Source organism: Triticum aestivum, chromosome 7A, assembly GCF_018294505.1.
Source record: "Triticum aestivum cultivar Chinese Spring chromosome 7A, IWGSC CS RefSeq v2.1, whole genome shotgun sequence".
Taxonomy (NCBI): domain Eukaryota; kingdom Viridiplantae; phylum Streptophyta; class Magnoliopsida; order Poales; family Poaceae; genus Triticum; species Triticum aestivum.
The window spans coordinates 153,838,300-153,852,204 of NC_057812.1; positions in this window are offsets into that span (position 1 = coordinate 153,838,300).

A 13,905-nucleotide genomic window follows, 5' to 3' on the forward strand; every position below is an offset into this window, starting at 1 on the left:
TACTTTAACTTTTGTGTTGTGAAGTTTTCAAGTTTTGGGTAAGGATTCGATGGATTATGGAATAAGGAGTGGCAAGAGCCTAAGCTTGGGGATGCCCATGGCACTCCAAGGTAATATTCAAGGAAAAACAAGAGCCTAAGCTTGGGGATGCCCCGGAAGGCATCCCCTCTTTCGTCTTCGTTCATCGGTAACTTTACTTGGAGCTATATTTTTATTCACCACATGATATGTGTTTTGCTTGGAGCGTCGTTTTATTTTGTTTAGATTTGCTTGCTGTTTGAATAAAATACCAAGATCTTAAATTATTAAATGGGAGAGTCTTCACATAGTTGCATAATTATTTGACTACTCATTGATCTTCACTTATATCTTTCGGAGTAGTTTGTTGTTTGCTCTAGTGCTTCACTTAATCTTTTAGAGCATGGTGGTAGTATTATTTTGAAGAAATAGATGAACTCTCATGCTCCACTTATATTATTTTGAGAGTCTTAAATAGCATGGTAAATTGCTTAAAATCCTAATATGCTAAGCATAAAATATTTGTAAGAATTCTTATGAGTGTGTTGAATACTATGAGAAGTTTGATGCTTGATGATTGTTTTGAGATATGGAGATAATAATATCAAAGTCATGCTAGTTGAGTAGTTGTGAATTTGATAAGTGCTTGTGTTGAAGTTTGCAAGTCCTGTAGCATGCACGTATGGTAAACATTGTGTAACAAATTTGAAAAATGAGGTGTTATTTGATTGTCCTCCTTATGAGTGGCGGTCGGGGACGAGCGATGGTCTTTTCCTACCAATCTACCCCCTAGGAGCATGCATGTAGTGCCGAGGTTTTTGATGACTTGTAGATTTTTGCAATAAGTATGTGAGTTCTTTATGACTAATGTTGAGTCCATGGATTATACGCACTCTCACCCTTCCACCATTGCTAGCCTCTCTAGTACCGCAGAACTTTCGCCGGTACCATAAACCCACCATATACCTTCCTCAAAACAGCCACCATACCTACTTATTATGGCATTTCCATAGCCATTCCGAGATATATTGCCATGCAACTTTCCACCATCCAGTTTATCACGACACATTCATCATTGTCATATTGCTTAGCATGATCATGTAGTTGACATAAGTATTTGTGGCAAAGTCACCATTCATAATTTTTTTCATACTTGTCACTCTTGATTCATTGCATAGCCCGGTACACCGCTGGAGGCGTCCATATAGAGTCATACTTTGTTCTAGTATCGAGTTGTAATCATTGAGTTGTAAATAAATAGAAGTGTGATGATCATCATTCAATAGAGCATTGTCCCAAAAAAAGGCCAAAGAAAAAAAGAAGGCCCAAAAAAAGAAAGAGAGAAAGGCCATAAAAAAAAGAAGGCCCAAAAAAATGGACAATGTTAGTATCCTTTTACCACACTTGTGCTTCAAAGTAGCACCATGATCCTTATGATAGATACTCCCTTGTTTTGTCACTTTCATATACTAGTGGGAATTTTTCGTTATAGAACTTGGCTTGTATATTCCAACAATGGTCCTCCTCAAGTGCGCTAGGTATTCATGAGCAAGCAAGTTGGATGCACACCTGCTTAGTTTCTTTTGTTGAGCTCTCATACATTTATAGCTCTAGTGCATCTGTTGCATGTCAATCCCTACTCCTTGCATTAACATCAATCAGTGGGCATCTCTATAGCCCATTGATTAGCCTCGTTAATGTGAGACTTTCTCCTTTTTGTATTCTCCACATAACCCCCCTCATTATATTATATTCCACCCATAGTGCTATATCCATGGCTCGCGCTCATGTATTATATGAAAGTTTATGAGTTTGAGATTACTAAAGTTTGAAACAATTGCTTGGCTTGTCATCGGGGTTGTGCATGATGAGAGCATTCTTGTGTGACGAAAATGGAGCATGACTAAACTATATGATTTTGTAGGGATGAACTTCCTTTGGCCATGTTATTTTGAGAAGACATAATTGCTTTGTTAGTATGCTTGAAGTATTATTATTTTTATGTCAATATGAACTTTTGTCTTGAATCTTATGGATCTGAATATTCATGCCACAATTAAGAAGAATTACATTGAAATTATGCCAAGTAGCACTCCGCATCAAAAATTCTGTTTTTATCATTTACCTACTCGAGGACGAGCAGGAATTAAGCTTGGGGATGCTGTACGTCTCCAACGTATCTATAATTTTTGATTGCTCCATGCTATATTATCTACTGTTTTGAATGTTTATGGGCTTTATTATACACTTTTATATCCTTTTTGGGACTAACCTATTAACCGAGAGCCCAGTGCCAGTTTCTGTTTTTTACCCTGTTTTAGGGTTTCGAAGAAAAAGAAAATCAAACAGAGTCCAATTGACCTGGTACTTCATGGAACTCATTTTTGGAAGGAAAGAAGCCAAGAAGACTTGGAGTGCACGTCGGGGGAACTATGAGGAGGTCACGAGGCAGGGGGCGCGCCCACCCCCCTGGGCACGCCCTCCACCCTCATGAGCCCCCTCGTGGCCCCCCTGACGTACTTCTTCTGCCTATATATCTCCATATACCGTAAAAACATCCGTGAGCACAATAGATCGGGAGTTCCGCCGCCAGAAGCCTCCGTAGCCACCGAAAGCCAATCTAGACCCGTTCCGGAACCCTGTCGGAGGGGGCAATCCCTCTCCGGTGGCCATCTTCATCATCCCGGTGCTCTCCATGACGAGGAGGGAGTAGTTCTCCCTCGGGGCTGAGGGTATGTACCAGTAGCTATGTGTTTGATCTCCCTCTCTCTTGTGTTCTTAATTTGGCACGATCTTGATGTATCGCAAGCTTTGCTATTATAGTTGGATCTTATGTTTCTCCTCCCCCTCTTCTCTCTTGTAATGAATTGAGTTTCCCCTTTGAAGTAATCTTATCGGACTGAGTCTTTAAGAATTTGAGAACACTTGATGTATGTCTTGCGTGGGATACCCGTGGTGACAATGGGGTATTCTATTGATCCACTTGATGTATGTTTTGGTGATCAACATGCGGGTTCCGCCCATGAACCTATGCATAGGGTTTGGCACACATTTTCATCTTGACTCTCTGGTAGAAACTTTGGGGCACTCTTTGAAGTTCTTTGTGTTGGTTTGAATAGATGAATCTGAGATAGTGTGATGCATATCGTATAATCATACCCACGGATACTTGAGGTGACATTGGAATATCTAGGTGACATTAGGGTTTTGGTTGATTTGTGTCTTAAGGTGTTATTCTAGTACGAACTCTAAGGTTGTTTGTGACACTTATAGGAATAGCCCAACTGATTGATTGGAAAGAATAACTTTGAGGTGGTTTCGTACCCTACCATAATCTCTTCGTTCATTCTCCACTATTAGTGACTTTGGAGTGACTCTTTGTTGCATGTTGAGGGATAGTTATGTGATCCAATTATGTTATTATTGTTGAGAGGACTTGCACTAGTGAAAGTATGAGCCCTAGGCCTTGTTTCCTAGCATTGCAATACCATTTACGCTCACTTTTATCATTAGTTACCTTGCTGTTTTTATAATTTCAGATTACAAATACCTTTATCTACTATCCATATAACACTTGTTTCACCATCTCTTCGCCGAACTAGTGCACCTATACAATTTACCATTGTATTGGGTGTGTTGGGGACACAAGAGACTCTTTGTTATTTGGTTGCAGGGTTGCTTGAGAGAGACCATCTTCATCCTACGCCTCCTACGGATTGATAAACCTTAGGTCATCCACTTGAGGGAAATTTGCTACTGTCCTACAAACCTCTGCACTTGGAGGCCCAACAACATCTACAAGAAGAAGGTTGTGTAGTAGACATCACATGACATCAATGAGTCTCTCAAAGCTATGAGAATTTCCATTGATGAGTGCAAAGAAAGAATCGCTAGGATGCGGGCTAAGAAATATTGCTTTGTGAAAGCGTGTTCTTCTAGTTTTTGTGAGAATAAAGATGAAGATCTAAAAGTTATTGATGTGTCCCCTATTAAATCTTTGTTTTGCAATATGAATCTTGATAATGATTAGACTGGAGATGAACCACCTTTACCTAGAAGGTGTTCCAAAAATTCGGAGTTTTTAGATCTTGATGCTAAATTTGGTAAAAGTGGGATGGAGGAGGTCAAAATTTTAGATATCAATGAACCCACTATCTTGGATTTCAAGGAATTTAATTATGATAATTGCTCTTTGATAGATTGTATTTCCTTTTTAGAAACTGTGCTAAATTATCCTCATGCTTATAGTCAAAATAAAGCTTTTACTAAACATATCGTTGATGCTTTGATGCAATCTTATGAAGAAAAACTTGAGTTGGAAGTTTCTATCCCTAGAAAACTCTATGATGAGTGGGAACCTACAATTAAAATTAAAGATCATGAATGCTATGCTTTGTGTGATTTGTTAGGTTTCCGCGAATTTGATGATTGCTCTTTAAACTTACACCCTGCGGATTCCACTATTAAGAAACCTATGGGAAGAATTAATGATGTTCTTATTGTTGCAAATAGGAACTATGTGCCCGTAGATTTTATTGTTCTTGATATAGAATGCAATCCTTCATGTCCTATTATTCTTGGTAGACCTTTCCTTAGAACGATTGGTGCAATTATTGATATGAAGGAAGGAAACATTAGATTCCAATTTCCGTTAAGGAAAGGTGTCGGTGTCAAAACCGGCGGATCTCGGGTAGGGGGTCCCGAACTGTGCGTCTAAGGCGGATGGTAACAGGAGGCAGGGGACACGATGTTTTACCCAGGTTCGCGCCCTCTTGATGGAGGTAAAATACTACGTCCTGCTTGATTATTCTTGATAATATGAGTAGTACAAGAGTTGATCTACCATGAGATCGGAGAGACTAAACCCTAGAAGCTAGCCTATGGTATGATTGTCTATTGTCCTACAGACTAAAACCCCCCGGTTTATATAGACACCGGAGGAGGTTAGGATTACACATGGTCGGTTACAAAGGAGGAGATATACATATCCGTATTGCCTAGCTTGCCTTCCACGCTAAGTAGAGTCCCATCCGGACACGGGATGAAGTCTTCAATCTCGTATCGTCATAGTCCAACAGTGCAGCCAAAGGATATAGTCCGGCTGTCCGGAGACCCCCTAATCTAGGACTCCCTCAGTAGCCCCTGAACCAGGCTTCAATGACGATGAGTCCGGCGCACAGTGTTGTCTTTGGTATTGCAAGGCGGGTTCCTCCTCCGAATACACCACAAAAGAGTTTGAATACAAGGATAGTGTCCGACCCTGCAAAATAAGTTCCACATACCACCGTAGAGAGAATAATATTTCCACAAATCTAATCTACTGACACGTTTTGGCAGCATGACATCATGCCATGGCCCGGTAATTATTCGAACCGTTTTTCTTTAACCAGCCCCGCACATAACGCAAGGCGGTTTCTTGACATGTCTTGTCAAAGCAAAGATCATGTTCTCTTTATTACGGGATTCTCATTAATACGGACGTGGGTAACCCAACCGTGCCTAGGACTCCTAGATCTTAGGCAAGTCCCAAACGGCCACGAGGAGGACGCTTGATATTCACCCTCTTTATAAAGGGACAAGGCTTTTACTTTTTCCCTCTCGTGCTCAATCGAATACTTCCCCCGCCTCGAGTTCTAACACCCAAAGCCCAGGTCAGGTGCTTCGGACCTTCAATCATGTCCGGATCCAGCCTCCAAGGCCGGTGGATGCCTTCCTTCGTCACGGAAGAGGACATCAAGAAGTTGAGGGAGGCCAGATATTTGACCGCCGAAATTTCACATAGGCTGCCCGCCGGAGGGAAGGTCGTCCCTACTCCCGAACCCAACGAGAGCGTTGTGTTCGTATCCCACTTCCTCCGAGGACTAGGCCTCGCTCTGGATCCCTTTGTTAGGGGTCTTATGTTCTATTACGGGCTGGATTTTCACGATCTGTCCCCGGATTCCCTCCTTCACATCTCGTCATTTATCGTCGTTTGTGAGGCCTTCCTCCGCATTACCCCTCACTTCAGCCTGTGGCTCAAGACCTTTGATGTGAAGCCAAAGATGGTCGAGGGGCAGTACACAGCGTGCGGAGGTGCTTTAATAAGCAAAATTGCTGACGCTCCGTGGCCAAAGGGTTCCTTTCCAGAGGTGTCCAGATTGTGGCAACGGGAGTGGTTCTACGTCACAGCTCCCCGAAGTGCCAAGTGGGTAGCTCCCCCCATCTTTCGCTCGGGCCCCCCACCACAACTGATGTCATGGATCAGCAGGGGGCTGAGCTGGGGTCCAACCAAGGACGTGCCAATATTGCAGAGCCGTATCCGAGATCTCTTCGAGGGAGATTTCAGTCTGGTTATGGTAATGCAAGTTATGTTGGTTCGTCGAATCCAGCCTTGCAAACGTCGGCCCCTCCGCATGTGGGAATTCAACCCGGAAGGACCGCACACTATTCAGAATTTCCTCGGCATGACGCAAGAGGAGATGTACAAATCGTTCTTCGGACCCCGAATAGAGTGTCTGGACACTACCGAGGACATGGGCCTGAGCTGCAACCGCCCCGCTGCCCAAGTAAGTAATCCCATGGCCGAACACACTGTCCTTTTATTTATCATGACATCATTCTGAAGAATCGCTCTTTGACCAGGACTGGATAACAAAGGCGAAGATGATCTGGTGTTCGGCCCCCCTTCCTAAAGGCTTGGACAATCCAGTGCTGGAAAAGGTGCTCGAGCCAGCACCCTGCCTAGTGCCCTCCAAGGAAGATGAAGGGGGGAATAACGATGCTAGCATCTCCACGAAGGAGATTAGCCGGAGAGAAGGAACTGAAACTTCCTCTCCCCAAGGAAGGAAGAGAACCGCCTCTGCGGACCCAGAGACAATGGTCTCCAAACAAGGGAAGAAATCTCCGCCGGAGGGTCCTGCCCTGGGGGATACCCTAGCAGTACTATGCCCTCAAGGGGACCAGCCCTCCCCCGAGCTGTAAGTAAAAGGGGTAGTTAATAACGAAAATATCTTGCTCTACTTCTGAGGAAAATAATCGAAGCATTTATCTTGCAGTTCGGATCTTAACCCTTCTCAGCAGAGCTCGTCTTCGAGGGATCTTCTTCCGGAGATGATGGAGAGCGAAACGCCTCCCCCTGCCACACCGCCTTACAAAGCGGGCGACCCCGAGGTGTCGTCGCGGAGGGTTTCTCTGGATCCAGCAAGGCCAGAAGGTAATCTTATGGCCACCCGAAGTCCTCAGCATCCGGCTCTCGAAGAGGGTCATCAAAAGAGTCCGGCACCATCTGGTGTGCGGTCGGACGTATTGAGGGGTCTGCTGGAGCACGTGGTTATCTCATAAGAGCACCGCACATTGATGGGTACGGTGATTGAAAGGATTTCGTCCGCCGAAAGCGGGTTGCATGAAGCGTTTATGAGTCTACTGATGGGTTTTGAGGTACGTGAAATGATGTACATTTTTAACGGTACCGCACATTTTTAGATGTGCCCTGTGTAGATAGTAGCCCCTGAGACTCTGGTTGTCGTCGAAAACGGCGACAAACAGAGGATCATAGTCCCAAGTAATAACCAGACTGCCTTTATGTGCAGGTGGTGGAAGCTCCGGTGGCTAGCCGGACTGATGGGTATGCCGAACTAAAGCGGCAGCTGGATGCGGCAGATGCCGACATCGTGCTTGTCAACTAGCGGCTTGACGAGGCACAGGGTGAGTGGCCTTTCTGGTGATCGTCACATAATAAGAGCAGCATGATGCCAGTATCTTTAATATGTTGTGACTGCAGATGGAGCGGCCACCGTGGAGACCCTTCGGGCGGAGCTTGCCCGAGCAAAGGAGCAAGCAAGGAGTAGCAATGCGGCCGCTTTGCAAGCGGCCAAAGAGTTAAGGGCCAAATAGGCCGCACATTGCGAGAGCAAAGAAAAAATTGCCAAGATGGCCGTGGAGTTAAAAGATGCTGCTGACCGTTACCGGATTCTTGAAGAGGAAAACTGGGTGAAGGCGACGGACCTGGAGAAGGCCCGGGTGGCTGCCAAGGAAGCCCGCTCCAAAATTACAGCGACGAAGGAGAAGCTGAATCAAGCTGCAGATATCGTGTCTGGGAAGCCCTTCTTGTTGCGGACTAAGTTCGGACATCCGAAGTATGCTCCTCTGGACCGGCGATGGAGTTCTGCGGACGTGTACATGGATTTGGCTGCAAGTACTGCTGATGCAGCCGAGTACTTCAAGGATCAGAAAGGTCCGAAGTGGAAAAGCTATTCTGGTCACAGTTTCACGCTCCAGTCTGTCCGTTGCTGCTGAATGAGCGATTGACCAGTTGGTCCGAGCTCCATAGATTATCCGGACTGGCCATGAGGTCCGTTGTGGATCATTTGTGGCCAGGAGGGCCAAGGCCGAATAGCTACTTTAGCTTAGTGCAACAATTCCTTGGCGTTGTACCACGCATCGATGCTGTAAAGTGGTCTGCGTGCATAGAAGGCTCGCGGATGGCCCTTGCCCGTGTCAAAACATACTGGGCGGAGATGGATGCCACCACTGTTGCGGCACGGGGTTCGGCCATAGGCCGAGTGGCTGCCGAGCACTACTTTGAAGAAGTTCTTGAAGCTGCTTGTTCGATAGAGGCTCAGTGCTCGAAGAATATTATGTTTGAGTGACATGTATTCCCATTGTAAAAATAATGTTTTATTGAATTTAACAAGGCTGTATTTATACTTTTGCCCGAAAGTATTATGATGCCTCCTGTGCGGCCGTTCATGTATATAGATATATAACCTGAAAGATGGCAGTCGTCGGCTTCAGCCCCCACGCATATAATGCGGGGGTGTTTGCAGAAGACGCATGTTCACACTTGATCCAACGTCTTGGTCCATTAAGGAGGTGATAGCGCAACGAACTAGGCAACCGGACTATAATGCTTTAACACTTTCACTTAGCCAGAGGAGTTTGACAGTGGGGCTACTATATAGCCCCTGGTGGCTCCGCGCTCATCCGAATTCGGGGCGCATACATGCCTGGCCGGGAAACGGCCCTTCGTTAAGGCGAAGGAATCCCGAAGATTCCGCTATGTCATTGAGTGGTTGACCAGTCTCACGCTATATCATGAAAGTCACTTTTCGGCTTTCTCTACTGAGGTGCTCGCCCGGATGAACCAGGGCACAATCGCAGTAGTTCTCCTGGTGCCGCCTTAGCCGATAGAGCGGAACGTAAGGCAGCAAAACACAGGAGCCGGGCAAACCCAACATTTGACCAAAGACATGATTCGGAGCTGATGCATATAAGGCCAAACTCGCGACGTCAAACACTCCCTAAGGTATTCGGTCTTTATGATGTAAACCGGGCCTAAATAGTGCCCTTTGTAATAAGCCCTTGGTGTCCAGGTATGTGCAATATTCTGATGTGGCCACATGCCAATACGCCAGCATCCTTCTCAATTGTATTGAGAATCCGAGGGATTTGTATCAACAAGAGACAGTAAAAAGGTTTACGCAGGTCTGCGCCTGTGTCTCCGTTGTGCCGTATTCTGGACGGGTGTAGCATGATGGTCATCTGAAAAAGAGAGGAACTTAATTGAAAAGTTGTCGTGCAAAAGGTAAGTTATACTAAATAAACAATATATAGTTCAAAATGAGTAAAGTTGAGCCTAATTGCCACTTGTTTGCGCGCGTTGAGCCCCTTGTACTGTAGTAGGGTATAGCCATCAAACCTGTATCAATTACATATAGCTGCACCGGACTCGTCCAACCGTGTCCATGGTCTTAACGACCTGTCAGATGCTTTAGTTGGTGGGGCCGTTTAGTGTGCGACTGACAAGGCAGCCGCACGGTCTTCCGCGCGCAAGGAGCACTCAATATTTCCGTTTACTGTAATGATGCCACGTGGACCGGGCATCTTAAGCATGAGAGAAGCGTAATGCGGTATTGCCTTAAAGCGAGCGAAAGCTTCGCGTCCGAGTAGTGCTACGACTGGCCCAGGGAGCTTGACGACCCGCCATCGTGCTTCGGCGCCACCATCACCGCCGCCATCGTCGCCCGTCACCGCCGCTGGCCGGACACCGGCGCGCCTCCGCTCCGCGCGCTCTGCGTCGCCTTGGACGCCTACAGATGCAGTGACTCTGTCGCTGTTGACCAGTGGGTCTTCTACACCCTGAAGTAGGCCGGCCCGGCGCTTGAGCTCGGCCTCCGCATCAAGCGCCTGCCCATCGACTGCCGCCACGCCTACCTAACTAGCTTGTATAACCCAGCTGGCCCATATGTCTTAGCTGGCCGTGGTGGAGCTAGGGCTGCCAGTACCCAGTGTTAAACGTAGGATTTGTGGGAACTAGCTCAACCCTCTAGGGGTGGCCTATTACACAAGCAAATACACAGTCACACCGGGGCGCTGAAACAAGAACAGCGAGCTGTCAGCTATCGAGGGAACGAAGCCATGAGTACGAAGAGCCGAAGCTAGGCGAGCATGCCAGGCACGAGGCGCCTGTTTCAGTCCATATAGAGCCTTCGTCAGACGACAGAGATGATGAGACTGAGCGTGATCAACAAACCCTGGTGGCTGCCGCATGTAAACCTCCTCTTCAAGCAGTCCATGGAGAAAAGCATTCTGAACATCAAGCTGTCGAAGAGACCAACCACGAGATACTGCAAGAGATAGGAGAAGCCGAATAGTAGTAGGCTTAAGAACTGGGCTGAATGTATCCTCATAGTCCAAACCCTGACGCTGTTTAAACCCTCTAGCCACAAGACGCGCCTTGTAGCGCTCAATAGATCCATCCGCATGTCTCTTGACTTTAAAAACCCACTTCGAATCAATGATGTTGACACGAGGCGGAGGAACCAGTGTCCATGTCTTATTATGCATAAGAGCGTGGTACTCTTGCTCCATAGCAGCCCGCCAGTGAGGAATACTCATAGCGGCCTCATAGTTGCGTGGTTCATCATTGGGATCTTCAACAGAATGAGCAAGACAGGCAGCCAAATATGTGACAGTACCATCATGACGCTGCTTGGGTTGAACAATACCGCTGCGGCTGCGAGTATGCGGACGTTGCGGGGCAAGGGAACAGGAGCCGGTGGCGCAAATACTAGAGATGACATGGTAGGTCGGGCGACGGGGGCCCAGACAAAGACCCAGGCGAGGCGATGGTAGGCCCAGCCGACCCAGGTGAGAGGAGCGGCAGGGACATACGACCAGGCGACGGCGGCAATGACGGAGGCGAGGCCGGGCGTGGAGACGGTGGCAAGGACCGCTCGAGCCGCCCAGGTGAGACCGGCAGAGACAGGGGCCGCGCCTCGGCTGGTGTGGTGGGTCGTGCCTCGGCTGATGTGGGCGGCACCTCGGCCGACACCGACCCAGGTACGGAGGCCAGCACCGGTCCAATGGCATGAGCGGGCGTGGCTCCAGAGATGGGGTCGACGACGGGAGTTTGTGCAGGCACGTGTACTGACCGATCAACATGCGTCACAGGAGTTGCATCCGGAAGTAGTTCCAGGCGAGCACCACGTCCAATACCTGCACCATGATTAGGTAACAACACAGGCGAACATGCAACATCTTCAAATTGGCCAAGCATAATAGGAGATGGATGCATAGATGAAGGTGTGGCGGGTTGCTGCGGCATGGCGGAAAAAGGAAAAACGTTCTCATCAAAGACAACATCATGGGATATGTAGACACGATTTGTTGGCACATGAAGGCACTTGTAGCCTTTGTGAAGAGAACTATAACCCAGGAACACACATTTCTTAGACCGAAACTCAAGCTTTCTATGATTATATGGACGAAGATGGGGCCAGCAGGCACACCCGAACACCTTAAAGAAGGTATAGTCAGGAGTTTCATGGAGAAGGAGCTCAATAGGAGTTTTCATATTAAGGACACGTGTAGGTAGTCGGTTAATAAGAAAACATGCTGTAGCAAAAGCGTCGCTCCAAAAACGAAAGGGTACAGAAGCGTGAGCCAGGAGTGTGAGTCCGGTCTCAACGACATGTCGATGCTTGCGCTCAACAGCGCCGTTCTGCTGATGTGTATGAGGACATGATAAACGATGAGAGATCCCAAGCTTATTAAAGAAAGTGTTGAGGTTGCGATATTCGCCCCCCCCCAATCGGACTGAACATGGATAATTTTATGCTTGAGAAGACGTTCTACATGCACTTGAAACTGAATGAAGACATCAAACACATCAGCTTTGCGCTTAAGAAGATAAAGCCAGGTAAAGCGACTATAGGGATCAATAAAGCTAACATAATAGTTGTGACCACTCACAGACGTTTGGGCAGGACCCCATACATCAGAAAACACAAGTTCAAGAGGACTCGTTACTTGACGAGTAGAAGAAACAAATGGTAACTGATGACTCTTGCCTTGTTAACAAGCATCACACACGGATATCTCCTTATTGCTAGACTCGATAGGCAGCTCATGGTGGTGAAGTATATGGCGAACTATGGGAGTGGCAGGGTGACCAAGGCGAGAGTGCCACTGGGACGGCGACACACGAACACCACTGAAGACGCGCAGGGCGGATGGATCCTCCCAGCGGTATAGGCCATGCTGAGGCGACCACTAAGCAGAATTTCCCGAGTGGCTCGGTCCTTAACAAAAAGATCAAACGGATGAAATTCACATAAGACATTGTTATCAAGAGTGAGCTTGGGAACAGATAACAGATTAAGAGTCACCGAGGGGACCCGTAAAATATTACGAAGATGAAGCTGCCTGGATAGATGACTAGTTAAGAGAGATGCTTGACCAACGTGAGAGATGGGCATACCTACACCGTTGGCGGTGTGAACCTTGTCGTGACCGTAGTATGGCTGGTGGGTGGACAACTTGGCGAGCTCGTTCGTCATATGATTCGTGGCACCAGTGTCCATATACCATGCAGGATCAATTGGCTATGATGGTGTGACGCCGTGTTCAGCGTGTGTATCCTTGCCCTTGGCGGCAACATGAGCAGCAGGAGGGCCAAGATCCGCCATAGCAAGTTGATGCTCATTACCTTTTCCATCATTGCCGATACCCAGGAAGCTCCGCTGAAAACGCTTGTGGCACTTGGAGGCGAGATGCCTCTCACGCCCGCAGAGCTGGCACCGCACGGGGCCGCCACCCAAGGATGGCGCAGGGGGGTTGGCGACCCGGGCAGGCGACGAAGGTGCAGGGGGGCGCTGGCCACGCGATGCCCAAAAGGCCGCTGGCTGGTCGGCGATGGTGGTAACGGAGCGGCGAGCTTCGATGCCTTGCTCGGTGAAGAGCAAACGAGAGAAGAGCTCGTGCGGAGGAAGCGGCGGCTTGGCGTTGTGGACGGCCTTGGCAAGGTTGTCGTAGTCGGCATCGAGACCCTTAATAACGTAGTCGGCGAACTCCTCATCACTCAGCGGTCGACCGATAGAGGTCAATGTATCCGCCAAGACCTTGATTTTGTTGAAGTACGTTGTGGCAGATGAGTCCAGTTTCTTGATATCATCAAGCTTGCTGCGAAGAGCCATGGAGTGGGCGGTGGAGGTCTGTGCAAACGCATGCTCCAAAGCCGTCCACGCATCCAAGGAGGAGGCAGCAAAGAGGCAAAGACCAGCAACCCCGTCGCCGAGGGAACCCTGGATGGCGGAGAGGATTGCTTGGTCTTGCTGCACCCACACACGGTGCGCCAGGTTGATGGCAGGGCCATGGACGGTGGGAATAACCTGCGGCGGACACGGCAGGGAGCCATCAACGTAGCCAAGGAGGGAGCGGCTGCGGAGCAGCGGTAGAACCTTGGCGCGCCAAAACAAATAGTCGTCCGGCGTGAGGCGAGTCGTGATGAGGTTGTCGAAGTGGAACGGGCCGGAGATCATGGCGGCGTCGGTGGTAGCAACAACGGGAGCCGCAGGGGCTTCGGGTGCCACACCCGCGGGCTGATCATGGGAGGCCCCCGAGGCCGCC